A 21,973-nucleotide genomic window follows, 5' to 3' on the forward strand; every position below is an offset into this window, starting at 1 on the left:
TGATGAATCTTTTAATCCTGTAAACCAGTCTTCTATAAATGCTTCCCGTTTACTTAAGATTTAAATCTACAACGTACAATAATCTATAAACGTTTCCGACTGTTAATTTAGGTTTCAGCCAAATATTTTTCTTCTCCACACAATAATTACTTTTTTTTTTCTAATAACATACTTTTTCTGTTGCGTTTTACATGTCGAAAGTTCATTTCGCGCATAGTCCTGATTAATACTCTACGAGATATCTTGAGTAAGAGAACGATACCGTTTTCGAGCTTTTTAGAACTTTTTTAGTGTTCGATTTTCACTCAATAATGTGAATAAATTTTTCGCCGAAAAACACTACTTGTCTCGTCATCCAAAAGAACGTTTTTTCTACCTCTAGTTTTACCTTTTTCTTGCTTTTTATTTTCCGATGTATTTTAGAGCACACGATAAATAAAGCTAACGGATAATTTTCTTAAACTGCTGCAAATGTCGACCACTTGGCTAACATTTGATTTCATTTTTCTGCTGACAATTCCTTCATATCGCATCACTAGCTTTTTTTCCGATGTCAACATTTTCCGTCTCTTTTGCGGTTTTTCATTTTTGGAATCAACATCAGAATTTTGCTGTATTTTCTTGGAACAACTTGGTTGTTTGTCCATTGTATTTTAATAATTACAGAATATAACTAAAAATTCGCTATAAACAGTCAAACTCCAATAACACTCGGTTTATCACCACAAACTTCAACCGCACAAAGTATAATCACAAAATGCAACACAAGCACTTCCGCCAGCACCGCCTATGTAAATTAACGTTTTTTGCTTCGGCACGGGTGATGGTGTTACCGTTGCGATGCTTTACAAATTCCCAAGTTGCCAAGTCTTTGAAACAGAACGGGAATGAAATGTAAAGTATCAATTTTTATTTTATAAACTTAAATATAAAACGAAACGAAACATGTAAATAAAATTTATTTCATTACAATTTTGAGTTCAATTTTTTACTATTAAAAAAACTCATTTTTTTTGGTATTTTCATGACGGTAATAATCGCTGTGTCGAAGAATTCAGGTTTGTATGACCATGACTGCTACTTGTCGGGAATCGGTTACACTGTACAACAAATTGTGGTCAAATCTCCTATAGAAAAGCACGAATAAATGTACTAATTATACATTCTGTGATTTCTTATGAGAAAACCAAAATTAAATGGGTAGTTTTCGACGGTCGCTGTGTACATTTGATTATTAGAGGTTATTCGGCGTTTAATCTATTAAATGATAATAAAAGAGACATTGCCAGTAACAATTCTGTTTTTTAACTAAATGAATTTCGTGAAAAAAAAAAATAGTTATAAAATTTTATAATATCTACCATTGTTGTATATACTCTTGTTATTGTTTGTTTATAGCTTTAATTTGGTTAAAATCATACTGAAGTTAAGACAACCTTTCGATATAACTTAAGAAGAACAAAACCATCTATCTCCGGCAATATTCGATTGTAAAACTAATCTAAAATGAACAACTTGCTATGTTTATCTTGATCATTCACAATTCCGGAACAATAGTTCGAAAAATATCTAAAGACGGAGTTAATATCCTCCATTTGATTTCATTCTATTCCCAGGAGATCCGTTTTCTTTTTAGAAAATATAAGTTGGCATTACAGGTCTCTGCTGGATATATATACGGGATTCCTTCTATTTGTTTCATTTTTGTTTTAGAGCTTTTTACACAGCAAAAGTAATATCCTTTGAAATTCTTCGCTACGGGGGAATCCGTTGCTCAAAAGAGGTAAATCACTCGTTCTGCGTTTTATCTGGAAACAAAAGACAAATAAGGAAAGTAATTTTTAGAATAATATACGTTTGATGCATTGTACAAATATCATTCCTTTGGTGCTTCAATAAGTAATTTATTTGTAACATTCAGTAATACTAGTTTTAATTTAATTGAAAATACGCAATCGTAAACTCATTGTATTTGAAAAAATGGCTTGAAAGAGAATGGAAAAAATTGTCTATAGTAGGTTAACTTAGCTTAAGAATATTTTAACAAATTTATTGTCAGAAACATAAAGTATAAAAATTTGTACATAGCAAATGTGATGACAATATTGACTTGATTTGGGTATGGTCCAGCGACAGTTCTCCATTTTCACCTATATAACCAAGTCTTCTGGCCAAGTCCTCTTCAGTCTTCGTTTCTCCATTGGTGACTGATCTGATTCACTAATCATTTGCCTGTGAAGTGTTAAATTAAGAATTTTGGCCTTGTTGGCGTGAAGTGATATGACATCTTTTACGGTTGGTGCTCCTAGATCATTGTGGATGGTTGCATTGCTCACATACCAAGGGACATTAGCTGTCATACGCCGTGTTTTTGATTGAAAGGTCTCCAAAATTTTTTTATTTGAAGGTTTGCTATAGCACCAAAATTCTACGTCGTAAGTCCGTAATGGTTTTAGTATCACTTTGTGGAACAGTATTTGTTCTCCAATGACAGTTGTGACTTTCTGCCAAGTAACCAATTCATTTGTTTTAATTTTATACTAAGCTGAGTTTTTTGGCGTTAATGTGTCGCTTCCAGGTCAGCTTTCGGTCCAAATGCAACCCAATATATTTCACAACGTCTCTAGCAAAAATAAGGGCAGTGTTTGAATTAACTTGTGGACAAGTGCGTCTTCTTGTTGTAAATATGATTTGAGCGGATTTTTTAAGTCTTTGTCTCAAATTTTTGCCAACCAATTCTCTATTGTATGCAAGTAATTACGCAGCTTTTCAGTTGCTATGTCTGGGTCTTTGTTTGAAACTAAAACGGCTGTATTATCGGCAAAAGTCGCCACTGTAACGTCATCTGTAATAGGTGTGTCAGCAGTAAAGATTAGGTACAGGAAGGGATACTTCCCTGAGGAACTCGGGATTTAATTGAGTGATATGTTGAGAAATCATCATATGAGGCACACATTGTCTTTTCTTTCAAACTTTTCTTAATTTTATTTACTAATCTATGACACTGTTGGATTGTTGAATAATTTTGACGGAAACTAAACTGATGTTTGAGTATTATGTTCTCGAGTGGTACAGTTTCGTTTATTTTATTTAGCAGGATTCTTTCAAATATCTTGGACATCAAGGCTAATAAGCTTATCGGACTTATAGGCAATTTACCTGGTTTTCTAACCATTATTATATGAGCATATTTCCACTGGATTAGAAAATGACTTAACTGCAGATCTATTATAGATAATAGTAAGCATGAGAACTGCTTTCCTGGATAGATGTTTTAGGATTCTCCCATCCATTAAATCATATCCTATATATCATATCTCGCAGATCCACTGACGGATATTTGTAATGCCTCTTTTCAACAAGGAATATTTCCTAGTATGTTTAAACTATCTATTGTAATCCCTTTATTCAAAAGTGGTGATAAAGATGACCTTAACAACTATCGTCCCATAAGTCTCTTATCTGTGTTTTTAAAGATAATTGAAACTCTGGTTTATACTAGAATGAACGCATTCCTAAAAAAGCATAGTGTCTTGCATAATTTTCAACATGGTTTTATATCTTCTAAGTCTACAACTACAGCTCTTGCAAATTTCGTCAGCTTAGTGTTGGATGCTTTGGACAGACGAGAGAAGGCATGTGGTTTATTTCTCGATTTGTCCAAGGCTTTTGACACTTTGGATCATAATTTGTTGCTAATAAAACTTGAGGGTATTGGTATTCGTGGTGTAGTTCTAAAATGGTTTACTTCCTACCTAGAGAATAGAAGACAAAAAGTAAAGATAACATCTAATGAACTTGTAAACGAATCAAACACATTGGATATCCATTATGGTATCCCTCAGGGTAGTGTATTGGGTCCTCTACTTTTTATAGTATTTATTAATGATATGGCTTTGTTAACTAATTCACTGACTGGGGTTAACATCATCAGTTATGCGGATGATACTAACATTCTAGTCACAGGAACGTCTGATCAAAATTTGCAAAATAAAACCACACAGATACTATCCACCATCAACAGTTATTTTTTATCCAACAAATTAGTTTTGAATAAAGAGAAATCAAAGTATATGATTTTCACGTCAAATAATTTATTAAACCATCAAGCCACTATAGAAGCAGCAATAGATAAAACAGACTGCACGAAGTTGCTGGGGGTACTTCTAGACAGTAATTGTAAATGGTCAAACCACATTTCTAATTTGAAATCCAGATTAAGTAGCGCATGTTATGCATTGAGAATTCTTTCACGTCTCTTTCATACATCAGTATTAAAAACAGTATACTTTGCCCATTTTTACTCAATAGCCAAATATGGCATTGAAGTCTGGGGTTGTACCTCTGAGTTAGAGCAGATATTCGTACTTCAGAAAAGAGCTATTAGGATAATGTATAAAATGAAATTTAGAGATTCTTGTAGAGGCATCTTTAGACAAAACAATATTCTTACAATTCCTGGTCTGTATATATTTTCGTGTATAATGTATTTACATAGCAAAATTTATGAATTTAATAAATTTCAATTTAACCATGTTTATTCAACAAGATTCAGAGACAATCACTTTATGCTTCCACAACATCATTCTGTTTTGTTGGAAAGTAGCACACATTATGCAGCCATAAGTTTCTTTAACAAATTACCAATAGATATACGAATGAATTTACATCAGCCAAACTTTCGGAGGTGTGTACATCAATACATTTGTGAGCTAGAGCCATATTCTAAAAATAACTTTGAGGTATGTTTTATCGTGTTTATTAATTTATATACTTTTAAGATAACTTTGTAAAATGTAACTTTGACTTGTCTCATACATGTACTTTGTATAATGTCGCATGTGATCAATAAATTTGACTTGACTTGACTTGACTATCCTTGTACTTTGTAAAAGTTGGTACTCATTATTATTCTGCGAACCTCAATGGTGAGACTGCTTTTATTGAAGGTGATAGTTGGCAGGGAGCATCTAGATATTCGCCAACTACATCATCATTTATATTTTGACCTTTTGGAGTAAACATAGTTTCTAAATATGTTGCGAATACATTCGATTTTTCATTGTCAGTCTGCGCCCAAATATTGCAAAATCTAGAAGATAGATTGTTAACTGCTAGCCAGTATGTTGGTATTTACGACGAGAGTGTTTTTATATTTAAAAAGTATAAAGAATACGGCACCATTTTTGATAGTAGAAAATAACAATTGGTAATATTGAAATAAAATATTTATTGAATATATTAATCTTGTTACAGAATATATTACTATATGCCTGATTTATGTATAAATTTATTTTTATTTAACATCTCTATACTATACATAATGTTTGAACATACATTAACTGGTAGTTTTGTTTCAGAATAATCAAGCAAGATGGATATTGGCGACTGATGCATTAATATCTGCCAAATCTGGATTCCAAATTGTCAAGGTGAGAAATACCATTACATTTAATATGTTCGACCTTATACATTATTTTACTATACTTCTTGGCTGTTGAGTGGATGGTATATAAAACACATAATACAAATAACTAAACTTTGGTTCTAAAAGCTCAAAAAAGGGATGAAAACAATGTAATCTTGATAGCATGGAATATACTGTAGTATCCATAGATTTACATGATTCGTAGATTCACACAAACATAATCAGCAATACTTACAAGATGTGTACGTAAAAGTCTTATATACAGAATTAATCAATTCCAATTGACAAACTATTGCAAAACACTATTTTTTCATTAAGGCGGAAGAAACAAAAAAAATTTAATTAGCACTTGCTACCCTCAGTATATTTAACAAGAGAATATCGACTTTTGTATCGTTATTTTTAAAAGCGTTTACTTTTCAAGTAATAAAATATTTTATTTCTTTCGCCTAAAATTTTTACTCCGCAGCCATGCAAAAACAGATAAAAATCGCCCCGACGACGAAAGATATCAAAGAAAAATATAAATTTTTATTGTTGTATAGCAAGCAGAAAGCACCATTAAAATATTATGGTCAATTTTATTGTCTATTTGTAATAAATGAGGCGAACGTGGGCGTTTTATAAGTATGTCACAGTAAATAACAAAGATTCCATCTTTAATAATTTTAGATATCTATATTATTTAAATATCGTTGAAGTGAAGTTGTTAAAAAAATAATTATAATAATAAATAATAAAAAAAATAATTAACCTTAAGATATGTTGGTTTTATATGATGCTTATCAATTTTTCTCTATCTCGAGATATGTGTGTCTATCAGGAACCAATGGTTTTTTAGGTTTTTTAGGTTTTTTTTGTCATGTAGTTGCAGGAAATACCTCTGCCCCTTGGTAATACTTTGTTTTTGAGCTTGAACTCTTATCAACATTTGCCATTTTGAACTTGAGGATTTTTCAAAATATATTTTATCTTCGAAGACATATTTAAGATAATTTTTAATTGTAATGACTTGATCCTAAATGGTAAGTAAGATATGTGTCTTCATCATCATCATTTGGGTCTACAACTCTATGTGAGTCTTGGTATCACTATCACTCATTTTGCGTAGATCACTGGCTACTGCCATCGGGCCTTTCCCAGAATGTGGCGTTCAGGAGTCTTTCGTCACTCGATCTTAGTACGTGGCCCGCCCATCTTATTCGGTTTGTTTTAATGTAGAGTACTATGTTTTCATCTCCATATACTGTCTGGAGTTCATCATTGTGTCTTCTTCTCCATTCTACTGTTGTCTCTTCTCTGCAAGGCCCATAGATAGTCCGCAGTATATTCCTTTCCATTACCAGTAATTTTGTCGTTTTCTGCTGATTTAGAGTCCATGTCTCGCTTCCATACGTTATTGTGGGATGAATTATTGTCTTGTACACTCTTATTTTTCCTGGTATTGAGAGTATTTTTGATTTAAGTATGGTCAATAATGAGTAATATGCCTTGTTTCCTGCAATGATCCTGGCTACTATGTCCTTTATATATTTATTTTCAGATGTTACGATGGCTCCCAGGTACTTGAATTCTTTAACGACTTCAAAGTTATATTCATTGATTGTTACGTTTTGTCTAACTCTTGGTCTTGGGTTCTTCGTGTGTAGGAACTTGGTCTTGTCCTCATTAAACTTTAGACCAACTTCCTTAGCTCCGTTTTCGAATAGGCTGAAAACTTCTTTTGCATCTCTGGTGGATTGTGCAATTGTGTCCACGTCATCCGCAAACGCCAATAGTATTTTTGATCCTTGGGCAACAAATCCGTTTGTCAGTTGTGGTTGAACTTTCCTTACCACATGTTCCAGTGCAAAATTAAATAGCTGGGGGCGAGAGAGGCTTGTCTAAGCCCGGTGTCAATGAGGCATTCCTCCGACATGGTGCTGCCAATTCTGATCCATGCGGAAGCGTTCTCTGTGGTCACCTGTGCTAATCGCACCAGCTTTCCAGGTACTACCATTTCTACCACGGTCTCCCACAATGCTTCTCTGCTAAAAGAAACGTAAGCTTGTTTAAAGTTTAAAGATTTGGTGTACATCGCGGTTGAATTCCCAAAGATATGTGTAAGGCAAGCAGTACAATAAATTGTGAATCACTGTCGAGTCAGCTTAAAAAAGAATAAGAACGGACAAAAATGATAAGTAGAGCATTGGATTTAAAAGTTAAAAAAAGACCGAAAAGGGGACTTCTAGGAACAGTCCTCACATCAATATTTGGAGTAAATGATAAAGTATATAGGGACATCGATTCTTTGGACGAAAATCAGAAGGAAATAATAAAAAATTCAAAACATCAGACAAAGATGATGTTACAAACGATAGCTTCTATTAATTTTATAGAAGGAAGAATAAATATACATTTAAATAGGTTCCGAGAATCACTGATAAAAGGAACCAAGAAAATGTCTAAAGGCCTAAGTGATGTCTCATATAGAGCTGATACAGTAGAAAAAGAGTACATACGACTGAAAGTGGAAACGGACTATGACCGTGCAATGGAATAAGCAAGAAAATATATGAACACATTCGAAAAAATATTAAACCTTCATTACAATCATGGACACTACATAGATATTATAAAACCCGTACAAATAGCGTCAATAATGTTAAATGCTACAAAGTTCCTTCTACAGGGAGTAAATATAAGAAGGCGGCCAATAATAGATACGGTTACACAAAATGAAGAAGAAGACATCATCATTATAGAAGAGTCATAGCTCTTCCGTTCTCGGTGACAAATGGCGTTGTTCGCTCGTTGTTAGTCCCAAGGAATCTACATGCAGTAGATTCGAACTATATTCATTGTTATGTTGATTGTCATTATATAGAAGGTAGTCAGATATGTTCGGAATGTCAAGACAGCCAAAAAACAAAGGCATTATAGTTTTTACATTTAATCTCACCCAGCGCCTCAAAAACATACGATATTACAATCAAATTTACGTAGAACTTTAAGGACAGTCCCACCTAGATTAGTTTCACTTAATGAACTTAGATTTGAATTAGATAGTATAACTGAATCATAAAATCCAAATATTCAAGTTATAGCTGGCTTATATTGCCAGCTTTCAAAAGTCAACAGTTTTTGTTCTATGTAGAGGGCAATACACTTATTTGATGAATCGTAGTATTTTAGAATACAAAACAGGACACATACCGAAACAATGGTTTTTTTTTTTTTTTTTTTTTTTTTTTTTTTTTTTTTTTTTTTTTTTTTTTTTTTTATTTTTTTTATTTTTATGGCTTCGGCAGTTTGCCATACAGCCAAAAAACAATGGTTACTCTTCACCTTTTGTGCTATCCCTAAAAATACAAACGCTAAATATTGCAGTGAATATAGAACAATATCACTAATAAGTCACATTCTCAAATTATTCTGAAAAATAATACATGGTCTTATAAATAAAAAACTGGAAGAATGAATAGATGATAGTCAGTTTGGGTTCAGAAACGGACTAGGAACCAGAGAAGCGTTATTTAATTTTAATGTGTTAGCTCAAAGATGCTTGGATATGAATGTTGATGTGCACGTTTGGTACGTTGATTTTGAAAAAGCATTTGACAAAGTAAAACATGAAAAATTAGTCCAAATTCTAAAGACAAAAAACGTAGACTAGAGTGACTTACGAATAATAAGAAACCTCTACTGGAAGCAAAGAGCACAAATCGTAATAGATAACGAACCCAGTCCAGAAATTGAAATCAGGAGAGGAGTTAGGCAGGGATGTATTATGTCCCCATTACTATTTAATGTATATAGTAAAGCCATGTTTGAAGAAGCATTACTATCTCAAAGTGAAGGAATTAGTCCGGTAAAATAAGGATGCAACCTCGGAATGAAAGATAATAAGCTGAAAATTTGCATACGTCTTTATTTTGATGGTATAAAACTTACCTCAAAAGTCTCATATAATCACGTGTCCGCGACTTAAGATATTTAAGGTCAAAGGTCACGAAAATGAGTTTTCTGAAAATATCTCGTTTCCCTTACACTTTATGACATTTAAGGTGGTAAGAAAAATTGTAGAATGGAAAATTCTCTTCAATTTTTGTCTCAAGTACTTTTATGTACCTTCAACCCTTCTTAAGATAGAGCGCAAATAGTGGGGGACCGCTTACCTGTGTATACGGTAACGCGAAGTCAGCCAGTAGGATTCAATAAATAATAAGTTATATAGTTAATTATTCACTTAAAATACTATTATTATCATTAAATTTTTATTATTTATTATTTAATAAACTATATTTATAGATATTAATTATAAAATATATATTTTTTATATAATATTTATTTTATTTTTAACAAACATACAATATTAAATGAAATAAATGAACTTTAATGATATTTTAAACAGCTGTATATACGATAAATTAAGATCAAGTGCAGAATTCAACAATAATCATTTTTATATTTAATTAAATACTGAAAAAATCATATTTATTATTTTTTTAAATTATATATTTATTTATTAATCCAATAATCGATTTATTAAAGTTACAAATTTAATATATATTCTTTTATTATGTATGGTTAATATTTTTGTATTAATTTTCTTTTTCTTCGTCTTCTTCTTCTTTTTCTTCTTCCTCTGACTGCTCAATATCGGATTCATCATCATCATCAACAAGTACAGAATTCAACAATAATCATTTTTATATTTAATTAAATACTGAAAAAATCATATTTATTATTTTTTTAAATTATACATTTATTTATTAATCCATTAATCGATTTATTAAAGTTACAAATATAATATATATTCTTTTATTATGTATGGTTAATATTTTTGTATTAATTTTCTTCTTCATCGTCTTCTTCTTCCTCTGACTGCTCAATATCGGATTCATCATCATCATTCTCGTTTAGTAAAGTATCAGAATAAAAATATTCAAGAATATCAGGTGCATATTCACTTTCTTCATTGAAATCATCTGAAGTTGATGAAGCATTTAGACATGATTGTTCATTACACTGCCCACAAATTAAAGTACATTGCAATCCTCATTTCCTGCATCCGCAATTAGAACCACAACCTTTCTTGCAATTGCAAAATATTGTATTCAGCAGTTCTTCTGGTGCTGGCGGTAATAATGTTGTTATTGGTTCCAGAAATTCATTTTGCATTACCCAGCCGAATTCTTGGGGTTCTAAATCATTTCCCAACCAAATTTGGGTCTGATAATAGACACGAATGATATGCTGACGAGCTGCTGCACTTGAAGGTGGAAGACTTGATAACTGCACTGGTTTGTTGAGTCTTGTTGATTTGATGAACTGGGTGTATCGAAAAGAGTCTATATCGTCTTCTGATGTTGGAGCAATATACGCTGCTAAGAAAATACGTACTCCATTTTCACATAATTCTTGTACAGAGCAGTTTTTTTGTTGAAATAGTTGAGGTATATTATATAAAATATATATTTTATAATTAATATCTATAAATATAGTTTATTAAATAATAAATAATAAAAACTTAATGATAATAATAGTATTTTAAGAGAATAATTAACTATATAACTTATTATTTATTGAATCCTACTGGCTGACTTCGCGTTACCGTATACACAGGTAAGCGGCCCCCCACTCTTTGCGCCCTATCTTAAGAAGGGTTGAAGGTACATAAAAGTACTTGAGACAAAAATTGAAGAGAATTTTTCATTCTACAATTTTTCTTACCACCTTAAATGTCATAAAGTGTAAGGGAAATGAGATATTTGCAGAAAACTCATTTTTGTGACCTTTGACCTTTAATATCTTAGGTCGCGGACACGTGATTATTTGAGACTTTTGAGGTAAGTTTTATACCATCAAAATAAAGACGTATGCAAATTTTCAGCTTATTATCTTTCATTCCGAGGTTTGCCCCCTTTTTTGCCTTATTTTACTGGATTAAATAATAATTAAGGGAAGATCTATTAACAATATAAGATATGCAGATGATACCGTGATTATGGCAAGATCTGCTGAATTACTGCTAAACAAAACAAACAGTTTCTGTAAAAAATATGGACTAAAAATGAATATAAAATAGACCAAATACAATTACATAATAACAAAGAAAACAAATATATCAACAAACATACATTTGGGAAATGTACCGATAGAAAGGGTTGATAAATACAAATACCGAGGAACCTGGATTTAAGACAATAATGATCAAACAACCGAAATCAGACCCAGGATAGAAATAGCAAGAAATGCGTTTGTAAAAATGAAAACAATTCTCTGCAACAAAGATCTTAGAGTAAGATGCATTAGAACTGAGAGTAAGAGCACTGAGATGCTACGTGTTCTTGATACTGCAATATGGACTTGAAAGCTGGACATTGAAGCAAGAACACATAAATAACTTACAGTCCTTTGAAATGTGGTGTCACAAGAGGATACTTAAAATAGCATAGACAGAGAAGAAAACTAACACGGAAGTATTGCGAGAAATGGACAAAGAATGCGAAATAATAAACGCAATAAAAATAAGAAAGTTACAATATCTGGGACACGTAATGCGGGGACAGCGATATGAGAACTGCTAAGGCTGATAATATAGTGAAAGATAAGAGGAGGAAGGAGTAGAGGAAGAAGGAGAGTGCCATGGTTGAAGAATTTAAGGGACTGCTTTAAATGCAGATCTATAGAACTCTTCAGAGCAGTAGTAGATAAAGTAAATATAGTGATGATGATATCCAACCTCCGATCGGGAGACGGCACTTAAAGAAGAAGAAATATTTTAGTGAGAATATAAATATAGCTTCGGGACTAGTTTGGGAGGTAGTCGATTATAAATTTTTACCTCAACAACAACTAGAGTGTAATAATTCAGTAGCTGTCAATAAAACTATATTTTACTCCACGACTTCAACATTTTATTTTATCATCGTCGATCAAGAAGACGAAAGAAATTCAAACTTATAATTACATTCCAATTTATCCAGAAGTATTAATTATTATTATTTAAATTGGGATTATATTCACATTTTTATAATAGCACAAAAGAGGAACAAATTGCTGTTTTATATTTCGACCGTTTTTTCCTCTCCCCAATATTCCCAATTGAGATGGGATCACTCTATGACCCCTATAAAAATTACTCCTCGCATATTTATATATCCGATGAACTGCTTTTCGCATTTCAACCTATGTATTATATAATACGCCAGAATGCGATACCATCCCATTCGTGTTCTTTCATTTATCACAATTCGCTAAAGCGATCCGCACCCTCTCCTCCACGCCAACTCGCACCGTGTGCGGTTTAATACCAATGGAGAAATTGACAAAGGGTTAAATTAACTATGAGTCAGTGATGCTCCTCCGTCTCCTGCCCTCCTTTATCTTACGCTAATCCTTCGTAGCTTCGGAACGGTATGTTCCGCCTACCCTTGTCATTCGACTTTACTTTTTGCGTTTGTGATATGTTTTGCTGAATTAGCTCAATTAGTAAAAACATTTCTTTGAGGGATTGGTAACAGGTGGACGTTTAACACTTTCTATCAACAAATTAATATAAAGAAGGGTCGATAATAAATCACTGAAATAGATATCAGAATTTATAAAAGAATCGTTTTAGTCTACACTATCAATGAATGATGGAGTTTATAAATTAATGCTAACGATATAAAAAGATGGATAGCTGTCAAAAAAATGAACCAATGCTGTGATGTCTTACAAAAAAAGCGGGTATCATTTCTAAAAATAACTTGTACTCTCAGTAATAAGAAAGACAATCCACAATAATATAATAGATATTGGCGATTTTGGTAAGACCGGGAGATTGTTTATTTTGTTGTAGTAGCATAATATGGAGATTGTTCACTTTGCACCAGATAATTTAAAATGTTCGTTTATGATTGAAAATAATGATTAATAATTAGCCTTAAACTTAAATTGTAATTATTTGTTGTTAAAATAAACAAATTATTGATGAACTAAGTTTTAAACGACATATTCTTGTAAATCTTGTAGAAGCTGTCATAAAGCGTTGACTTCAGGTGGATGTTTTCTAAAGTTGTCTCGTTCTAAAACTTGTTTAAAATAGCTTAATTCTTCATTACTTTTCCAGTTTAAATCATACCTAATGTTTTTCTACCAATTTTCTAACATCAACAACTGTTTTTTCTTATTTTGTTTGTAAACTATATTTTGGTATTATACCTGGACAAAACTGGTTCATATAATGTGGCATATATAAATTCACATAGAGTAAATGTTTATATGAGTACGAAAAATACAAATAAAGTGTTACCAAAAATTGAAAACCGATGATAGATGCGTTTGTTGTCTCCAAGCTAGTTTTTGACAAGAGTAAATAATAAAACCTTGGACTATCTGATGTGAGTCCATAGGTACTGACAATTTGTTGGTAAAATAGAAATATACAGGGTGTTTCAAAAAGGTATATCATAAATTAAATCACGCATTCCGGGAACAAAAATAAATTGATTGAATCCAACTTACTACAAAAGTGTACACAAAAAATTTACAACCCTTTGAAGTTACAAAATAAAAATTGTTTTTTTGCATTATCTCCTAAACTACTTGATATTTTGTAATAAAAAAGGACACGTTACTTTCTTGTTTTGAAAGCATTTTTCATAAAAAAAAACAACAAAATCTAAACGCACAGAAAAATTTTAAGGGGGGTGTGAAGCCCTAAATCCCCCAAAACTTTTGTACGTTCAAATCAAATCATTATTTTTAAAACTTTTTTGCATTTTAATACTTTTTCGAAAAACTAATTTTTTCTAGTTTGCCATAAAATTACAATTAGTTTCTACGGATACAATAATTACAAACAGTTCAATCAATAATATTCAATAATTTGAAGCTATCATTTATTGTGTGAATAGGATTAATATTAAAAATTTTGATATTACAATGGTCTACACATTTTAGGAAATGACAGATATGCATTTAACTTTGGGTAAGTTGGATCAGATTAAATTATGATTTCAATAAACTATCGGGAATATCGTAGGTGAATGTCAAGGAAATAGTGCAGCAGCCGTAAGGCGTTATGTAGTAAAATACCCCAATCGAAATACACTCGATAGACGATTATTTCTGACCATTGATCGTCGTTTACGGGACGGGTACATTCCAACCGCAAGTTGCTGGCAATAGTGGTCGTCCAATAATGGATGCAACTGAAGAAGACATTTTAGAAATCATTAAAGAAGTTCCTGGAACAAGTACAAGGGTAATAGCTGCTCAACTAAATGTTCCTCACGTAAGGGTTTGGAGGCGTTTGAAGGATCAGCTGCTTAAACCCTATCACTTAACAACGGTTCAAGAGTTATTGGTTGAAGATTATCCTAAAAGGATTGGATTTTGCGATTAATTGTTAATAAAAAACACTCAAACAAATGAAATAACAAACCATTATAACTAGCACATTTGGGCCGACGAAAATCCTCATGCCAAAAAAAAACGTCTGATCACCAAAGAACTTTCAAAGTTAATGTTTGGGCAGGAATTGTGGATAACAATCTAATAGGCCCAGTATTTCTTCCCAACAACTTAAATAGTGATAATTATTTGCAGTTCTTGGCAAACGATTTACAAGAGTATTTGGAAGAAGTGAATATTGCAATAACGCAAAATATGTGGTTTCTACAAGATGGCGCTCCACCGCATTACAGTAATGAAGTCTGGAAATACCTTTGCAGGCAGTATCCTGGTCGGTGGATTGTAAGGGGTCGTGACGCACCTATTTCTTGGCCACCAGAAGTCCAGGTCTTAACCCCATGGACTTTTGCTATTGGGGGTTTATGAAAGAGAAACTGTATTCTGTAACAAAAGAGGACAAACAACAATTGAGGATTAGAATTATTGAAGCTGCAAATGAATTACGTCAGAAAAATATGATTTTTTCCTTCTTAAAACGATACCAAATGTGTATTCATTTTATTATATTAATTAAATGTAATTTTTTAAAGATTAATGAAAAGGGCCGTAAATCAATCAACTGTTTTTTGAAAAAAGTGATGAGGCAAAATTTTTTAAAAATCATGTGTTAAACTAATGATGCCCCAAATTTCATTTGATTTGAACGTACTCAAAAGTTTGGGGGATTTAGGGCTGCACACCCCCCTTAAAATTTTTCTGAGCGCGTAGATTTTGTTGTTTCTTTTTGACGTGACAACGTCTTAAATTAGGTTGTGGCTCGGAGTCATTCATGAAAAAGTGTAACGCCCGCTCACGTCTGTTACGATGAGTCACCGAACGAGAGAGAGGCCCGCCGGACCGGCGAATGCCTTGCGTCTCTCTCCCACTAAAACATGATCGGTCCGCTGCGCGTGCAGCACTAGAGAATTAGGCGCGTTGAATCGGTGCCGGTGCCTGCTTGTGTCTCTGTCTTTCTCGAGCGTTCTTGGCGTTCAAGACACATTACAGCAGAAACACTTCCTTTCATTTCATATTTCTCCTATCATCGTCCTATCCTCAACAAAATCACTCAAATAGAAATTAGTTAAGTTTAAGTTTACATGTACAATGTTTTAGTAAACAAAATATATTTCTATAGTTAAAATTTGTGCAATTCTTATTTTCATTCAATTCCTTGTTCCTATTGTGCAATTTAATAATATTCATATCAATGAATATTCTACCGAGAAAAAGACGTTGTCACGTAAAATCTTCGCCCGTAAAACCGACTTTACAGGCAACCGATTTTTTATGAAAAATGCTTTCAGAACAAGAAAGTAACGTGTCCATTTTTATTACAAAATGTCAAGTAGTTTAGGAGATAAGGCAAAAAAAACAATTTTTATTTTGTAACTTCAAAGGGCTGTAACTTTTTTTTGTGTACACTTTTGTACTAAGGTAAGTTAAATTCAATCAATTTATTTTTTTCCCGGAATGCATGATTAAATTTATGACATACCTTTTTGAAACACCCTATATACAATCGACATTAAATTAAGTTTTTATTTTCGGGGTTACAATATTTACCCTATGTAAATTGGGAATGTTTAGGAAAAACCTCAAGCTTATAGAGAAAACAATTTTCATTTGGGACAAAAGTAAAATAGATAAAAATAGTTTTTTAGTTGTTATTTTAAAAGAAAACATTTCTATAAAATTTTCTGTCAAGCAAATACTGCTACACTAGAGCTTAAAAAAGGAAGAAGAACTTCAAATTAAATTAAAGGCAATGAGGAGTTTCCTTTTTCTTATCGACTAATATATTGAAAATAACAAATATGGATGCCGATTTTCATAAAAATTTGGTTGGAGCCATCCTGTAATCGAAGTGTAACCATTGGAAACATAGATCGTTGGAAATTAGAGATATCCCGTTGAGTCAATTCAAAACGACGACGAGGACATCCTCCTCGGCGTCGTCGATGGTTCGACTGTTTCCACATGACTTTTGATAATTAATCAATGTGGATTTATTCCAGAACAATAGCATACAGATTATTTTGATAGGTGCACCGTGTATTTGCTTTTCCTCCGATGTTTCCACTAAAAGACGCCGAGATCGATGGTCCGGACGAGTTTGGCAATGTGTTATCTTTACTGTATTGATGTAAGCTAGTGGAGTATGTATTTTCTCTTTTGTTTTCTTTAACATACTTTACATGTATCTATATTTATTTATAATTTTTTTATTGTAGGGCACAAATCTAATTTTTATGTTGTTGAATATGTTGCGAAGATAATGCAAGGCATAACTGTGTCCAGTTTGTAGATTGTATCTTTTTAATACAGAAATTTACGCTTTATATAATATAATTGCCAAGTCAAAACCGACAAAATTCACTTTTTTAGATCTCCAAAAGATGGCACCGCGGTTATTGCTGCATTTTTATTAAATTAATTTTAGTTTGTTTATATTACAATAAAATAATAAGAGTAAGCATTATATTTAACAGTTTAAAAAATATATTTATATTTACATTTACAATTGTATAGTATAGTAAATTGTATAGTAAAAAAAACAAAGAAAATCTCCAAGAATGTAAAAGAATACAAACCATCGTCAGAAGAAAGATAAGAAAAGCCAAATAAAAACGAAAACCAGAACAATGTCAAGAAATACAGCAGAGTCGATATGATAACTTCAATGTCCATCAAAAGGTGAAGGAAATAGCTGGAAAAGAAAGTATGGGATGAATACTTGGAGAAACTTTTCCACAGAACCAACCGTTGAAGAAAATTCAGGTCCTGAAATCCCACTAGAAGAAATAACGGCAGCCGTAGACAAATTAAGGATGGAAAGGCACAGGGACTTGATGAAATTTCTGCAGAACTGCTGAAGCTATTCGATGCAGAAAAAATAAAAATATTAACTGAAATATTTTACTGCTATTTGAAAAATACCAGTAAAGTAGCTTAAATCGGAGTTCGTACCATTGCCTAAAAAACCAGGAGCAAAAGTTTGTGAAGACTATAGCACCATAAGCCTAATGAGCCATCTGCTGAAGCTGTTGTTAAAAGTCATCCACACAAGAATTTACCGAAAATGCAAGGAACAAATTGCGCCCAATCAGTTTGAATTTGTGAACAATGTTTGTATAAGAGAAGCTTTATTTAGCGAGCAGGAATTGTTTCAGAAATGAAGAGATGTCAGCTGTGATGTTTTTGCATGATTGATTGACTACAAGAAGGCTTTCGATAAAGTCAGACATGAATAAATGTTGGAAGTGCTAAAGAGGACAGGGATTGACGAAAGAAAATAATAGCTAACCTGTATTGGAATCAATCAGCGTGCTCCGAATAGATTTACAATATACAGATCTTGTCAAAATCTTAAGGGGATTGAGAGTGGGGAGTGAGTGAAGGCGAAGGCGGAAACTCTATCAAAACTTCAGGCTTTTGAGATATGATTATATCAAAGAATCTTGAAGATACCATGGACAAAGACACCAATGAAAAGCGTCTGAAATTTGGTCAACGTCGTGAACTGCCGTAAGCTGTAGTATTTGGGACATATAGTGAGAGATTAAGGCAGATATGAGCTACTCCAATGCATTTTTTAAGGTAGAATTGAGGGGAAAAGGGCCCCATGATGAAGAGGAATATCCTGGCCTGCTAACCTGAGAGCATGGTAAAGAAAGACCTTTACACGGACAGGCACTCAGCAGCAGAAGAAGAATAAAAAACTTCGTTATGAATAAGATAAAAATAAGATTACAAAATAAATAGACAAAACATTTTGAAGAATTTTTCTCAGTGAGTAAAATAGGATCTTTATAAAACCATCTGACAAAACTTACAAATAGACTCTAATAATTATAACAAACGGCCGTTTTGGAGTCTTTCACATAGCCCGATTAGTCGTAATTCATTTTGTCGTGGAACTTAGTGGAGTTTAACTAAGTATAGAAATATAAACGCAGACATGATTTACAGATGACATATGAGGCACATGTAGCGATTCTGTCTAGGATTCCGACTGAAATTTACTCTGAAATAAATCTTTGTCGGAAAATTATCCCAATGTTAATTAATTTGGGGTTAAATACGTTTTAGTGGAATAGCAGAATTGAGTGGGATATTTATTAACCCTCAGATGTACAGAGTTGTACTTGGGATGTATATTTTCTTGGAATATCTATTCTCGTCTATCGTTCCAATTTCCTGCTGTAAGATCTCTCCGAATTTATACTTTGAATACCTCAACCATATTTGTATTACCCTTTTGATTCTTTCTATTGGTGCCTGTTCTAGTATTTCTTATTCTAATACGCTAATATATCCCTTGCCGAATAAGTTATTCTACATGAAGTATTACAATGTTTTGCCTGAAATTGACTAACGAATCTCTGGATTGATTTACAGATTTTGAAATTGGACGACTAAGAAATTTATTTTTGGAAACGGCTTTTAAAATTCATCAAAATGCATATACGTAATTATTTTTGCAAGGTCATGGGTAGTCTAGAAAGAACTAAGTCCTTCTGAAATGATAAAACGAAGAGAATTCAAAAGAAAAGATGGCAAGGACGGAGAATACAAAAGACTAATTAGAATAATTAAAAAAATTGGCTACAAATAAAATGCGTCGAAATAGAAGAACTGCAAGATACTTTTTTTTAATTTACATAAAAAGGTAAAAGAATTTACATCGACTAACTAGACAACAACCTTACACATCATGTTAAATACGAATGGCAAACAGTTAGAACCGCCCGAGTATAAACTAAAAGAATGGAAAAGCTGTATTAAAATTTTTTCCAACGCCATACGAGAAGAACCAAACAGATTGGACAACAATAACGAAGGAGCAGAAATTCTGAAAACCGAATAGAAATAGAAATTGAATAAACACCGTCTAGATAGAATATATTCACAAACTTTAAAATTAATCAGCAAAGCAAATATCGAAATATTTTTCCTACTATTCAATCGAATTTGTGATACAGGAAAAATATCCCAAAACTGGATAAGTCTTATAGTCTGCAAAAGTCCTTTTGACAGTCGTACATATAATAATCTAAAAAACGTGTGAGACAATCATTTGAGATAAGGATCAGTTTGGATTCAGTGCCAGCATGGAAACGAGAGAAGACCTCTTCAGTTTACTAGTTCTGGTCCAATAATGCTACGACCAAAAAAAGATTCATTTATATTGTAACCTTCAAGATCTAAATTTAGGGCATTGGATAGGTCCAACGGCCCATCAGAAACGGTAAGTGCCAATGTGTACCATCTATCGACTCAAATAAAAATCACAACTTTCTTAGGGAGCCAATTGTTAGGCATCGTCTAGCTCAGATTCTCAGCTGTAAGAATTTCTTATCTTAAAGGTAAATCTGAAAAATGAACTTGGCTAGGATAGATAAACTAAGATATTAACTAATCATATTTATTGTACATGAATAAAATGTAAAATTGAAATTTTACTATTAATCTAAAAAAATGGAGCAAATCTTGCCTTAAGCTTTACAAAAATTTTAAAATGATGTATTTGGCAATGGCAAATATTGTTATTTTTAAGTAGTTGGACAGGATTGTAGAATGTAGTTGTTGGTTTTAGTATATAGGTGAATCTAGCTACTTGCATGTATGTATCTTTAGGTGGGCATTGAGTTCTGAATAGCAGCTGCAGTTGTTATTTTATGGTCGACCATTTGCTATGGAATGTCCTTAACGAGATTTAGGAAGTTCCATCCATGTGGTTTCGATAGGTCCCACCAAAGGTGGATAAGAACAAATTAATAAGGCCAAAAGACTAAAATAATAAACTTTGTGTTACCAACATCATAACTTTTTAAATATTTCCTTAACCCTTAATAAGACATGGATGGGATATTAGGAGAATTACTTTGTTTGTTTATATACTTTTGGTATTTAAAGGAGGTAAATAAAACATATTTTTGTTGAAATTAAAAATAATTTAAAAAAGTAATAAAAAGAAAGTTATATATTAGTTCGTTTTTCTTCTTTTTTTGTTGAGCAAAATTTGCATCTTATATAATTTTTTTAAATCTCTGGTAAATGTGGTCCTATATTTCTCAGCCGAATTTTGTCTGGAACTCCAAAGTTTCCCGTTTTTTTATTTTTAAGTATCACAGGTCGAGATGCCTTTACTGTAAAGTCACCTATAAGAGCTTTTCCAATCACTTATAAGAGCTTTCTTGGAAGTATATCTTGATCATGAATTCTTAGGTACATAATATATGCATTAATCATATTTGCATCTAAAAGAAAGAAGAACACTCTCATCCACGATTTCCTAGACTTCCTACCTATGAGATATGATGCCCTAAAATGGTCAAAGTAATCAACACCTCTCATGTTTAGTGTATAATTTGCAATACCTTTTGAGCACACTATAACTTTCTTTGTGCCATCTCTTTGTGTACGTTTTATCATGGTTACTTCATGTGGTTGATTGGCAGTTGTAATAACCGTGACTTCTTTGGTATCCAACTACATTATTGCTGTTATAGGGGCACTGCTCCAATCATAGAATTCATTATTTCTAAGTTTTTAATTTTTGGTTTGCTTTTTTCTCGTAAAATCAAGTAAACCGTTGCGATTAGGTATGACTGTACCTATAGCATACAGCTGTTTAGCATAAGTTATATGTAAACTGTACTATAACTTGTAAAAAAGTTATAAAAAACAGCCAAAGATTTGTGTGATACATCTTGGCATAATTCAGTTACAACCTTGTATCTCAAGCCATCATTTTCAATACCCTAAGTTTTTCCAGTGTAGGTAATAAACTGGTACAGATACCCAGTAATAACATCACAGTTTTCCCAAATTTTATAACCACGCTTAATTGGTTTCTTGTGCATATACTGTTTCACCATACATTAATCAATAAAAAATCGACTTCCAGGATTGGCTTGTTCTTTGAAAATTTCATTTAGTTCATCTATACATGGTCTTAAGCAGTATGTCAGAGTTGGGTAAACCTCTCTCTGTAGCTGCTGAATTGTCATTTAGATGGATATTTTCTATTAATTTTTTGAACCTGGTTATTGTAAAAGCTTTGGAGATAACAGGATTATTATAAAAAGTATCACTTGACAAATATAAATCTTTGTC

The 21,973-nt window shown here is 32.4% G+C and overlaps 1 protein-coding gene across 1 annotated transcript in view; it reads left to right on the forward strand.

The window, feature by feature from the left end:
- Csgalnact (Chondroitin sulfate N-acetylgalactosaminyltransferase) overlaps positions 1–21,973 on the forward strand; it is a 525,789-nt gene that overhangs the window by 153,588 nt on the left and 350,228 nt on the right. Inside the window, exon 2 of the mRNA XM_072535954.1 lies at positions 5,361–5,432. The gene's annotated coding sequence lies outside the window, so the exon portion shown is untranslated. The remainder of the gene's footprint in view (positions 1–5,360; positions 5,433–21,973) is intronic.

Source organism: Diabrotica undecimpunctata, chromosome 6, assembly GCF_040954645.1.
Source record: "Diabrotica undecimpunctata isolate CICGRU chromosome 6, icDiaUnde3, whole genome shotgun sequence".
NCBI classification, from domain to species: domain Eukaryota; kingdom Metazoa; phylum Arthropoda; class Insecta; order Coleoptera; family Chrysomelidae; genus Diabrotica; species Diabrotica undecimpunctata.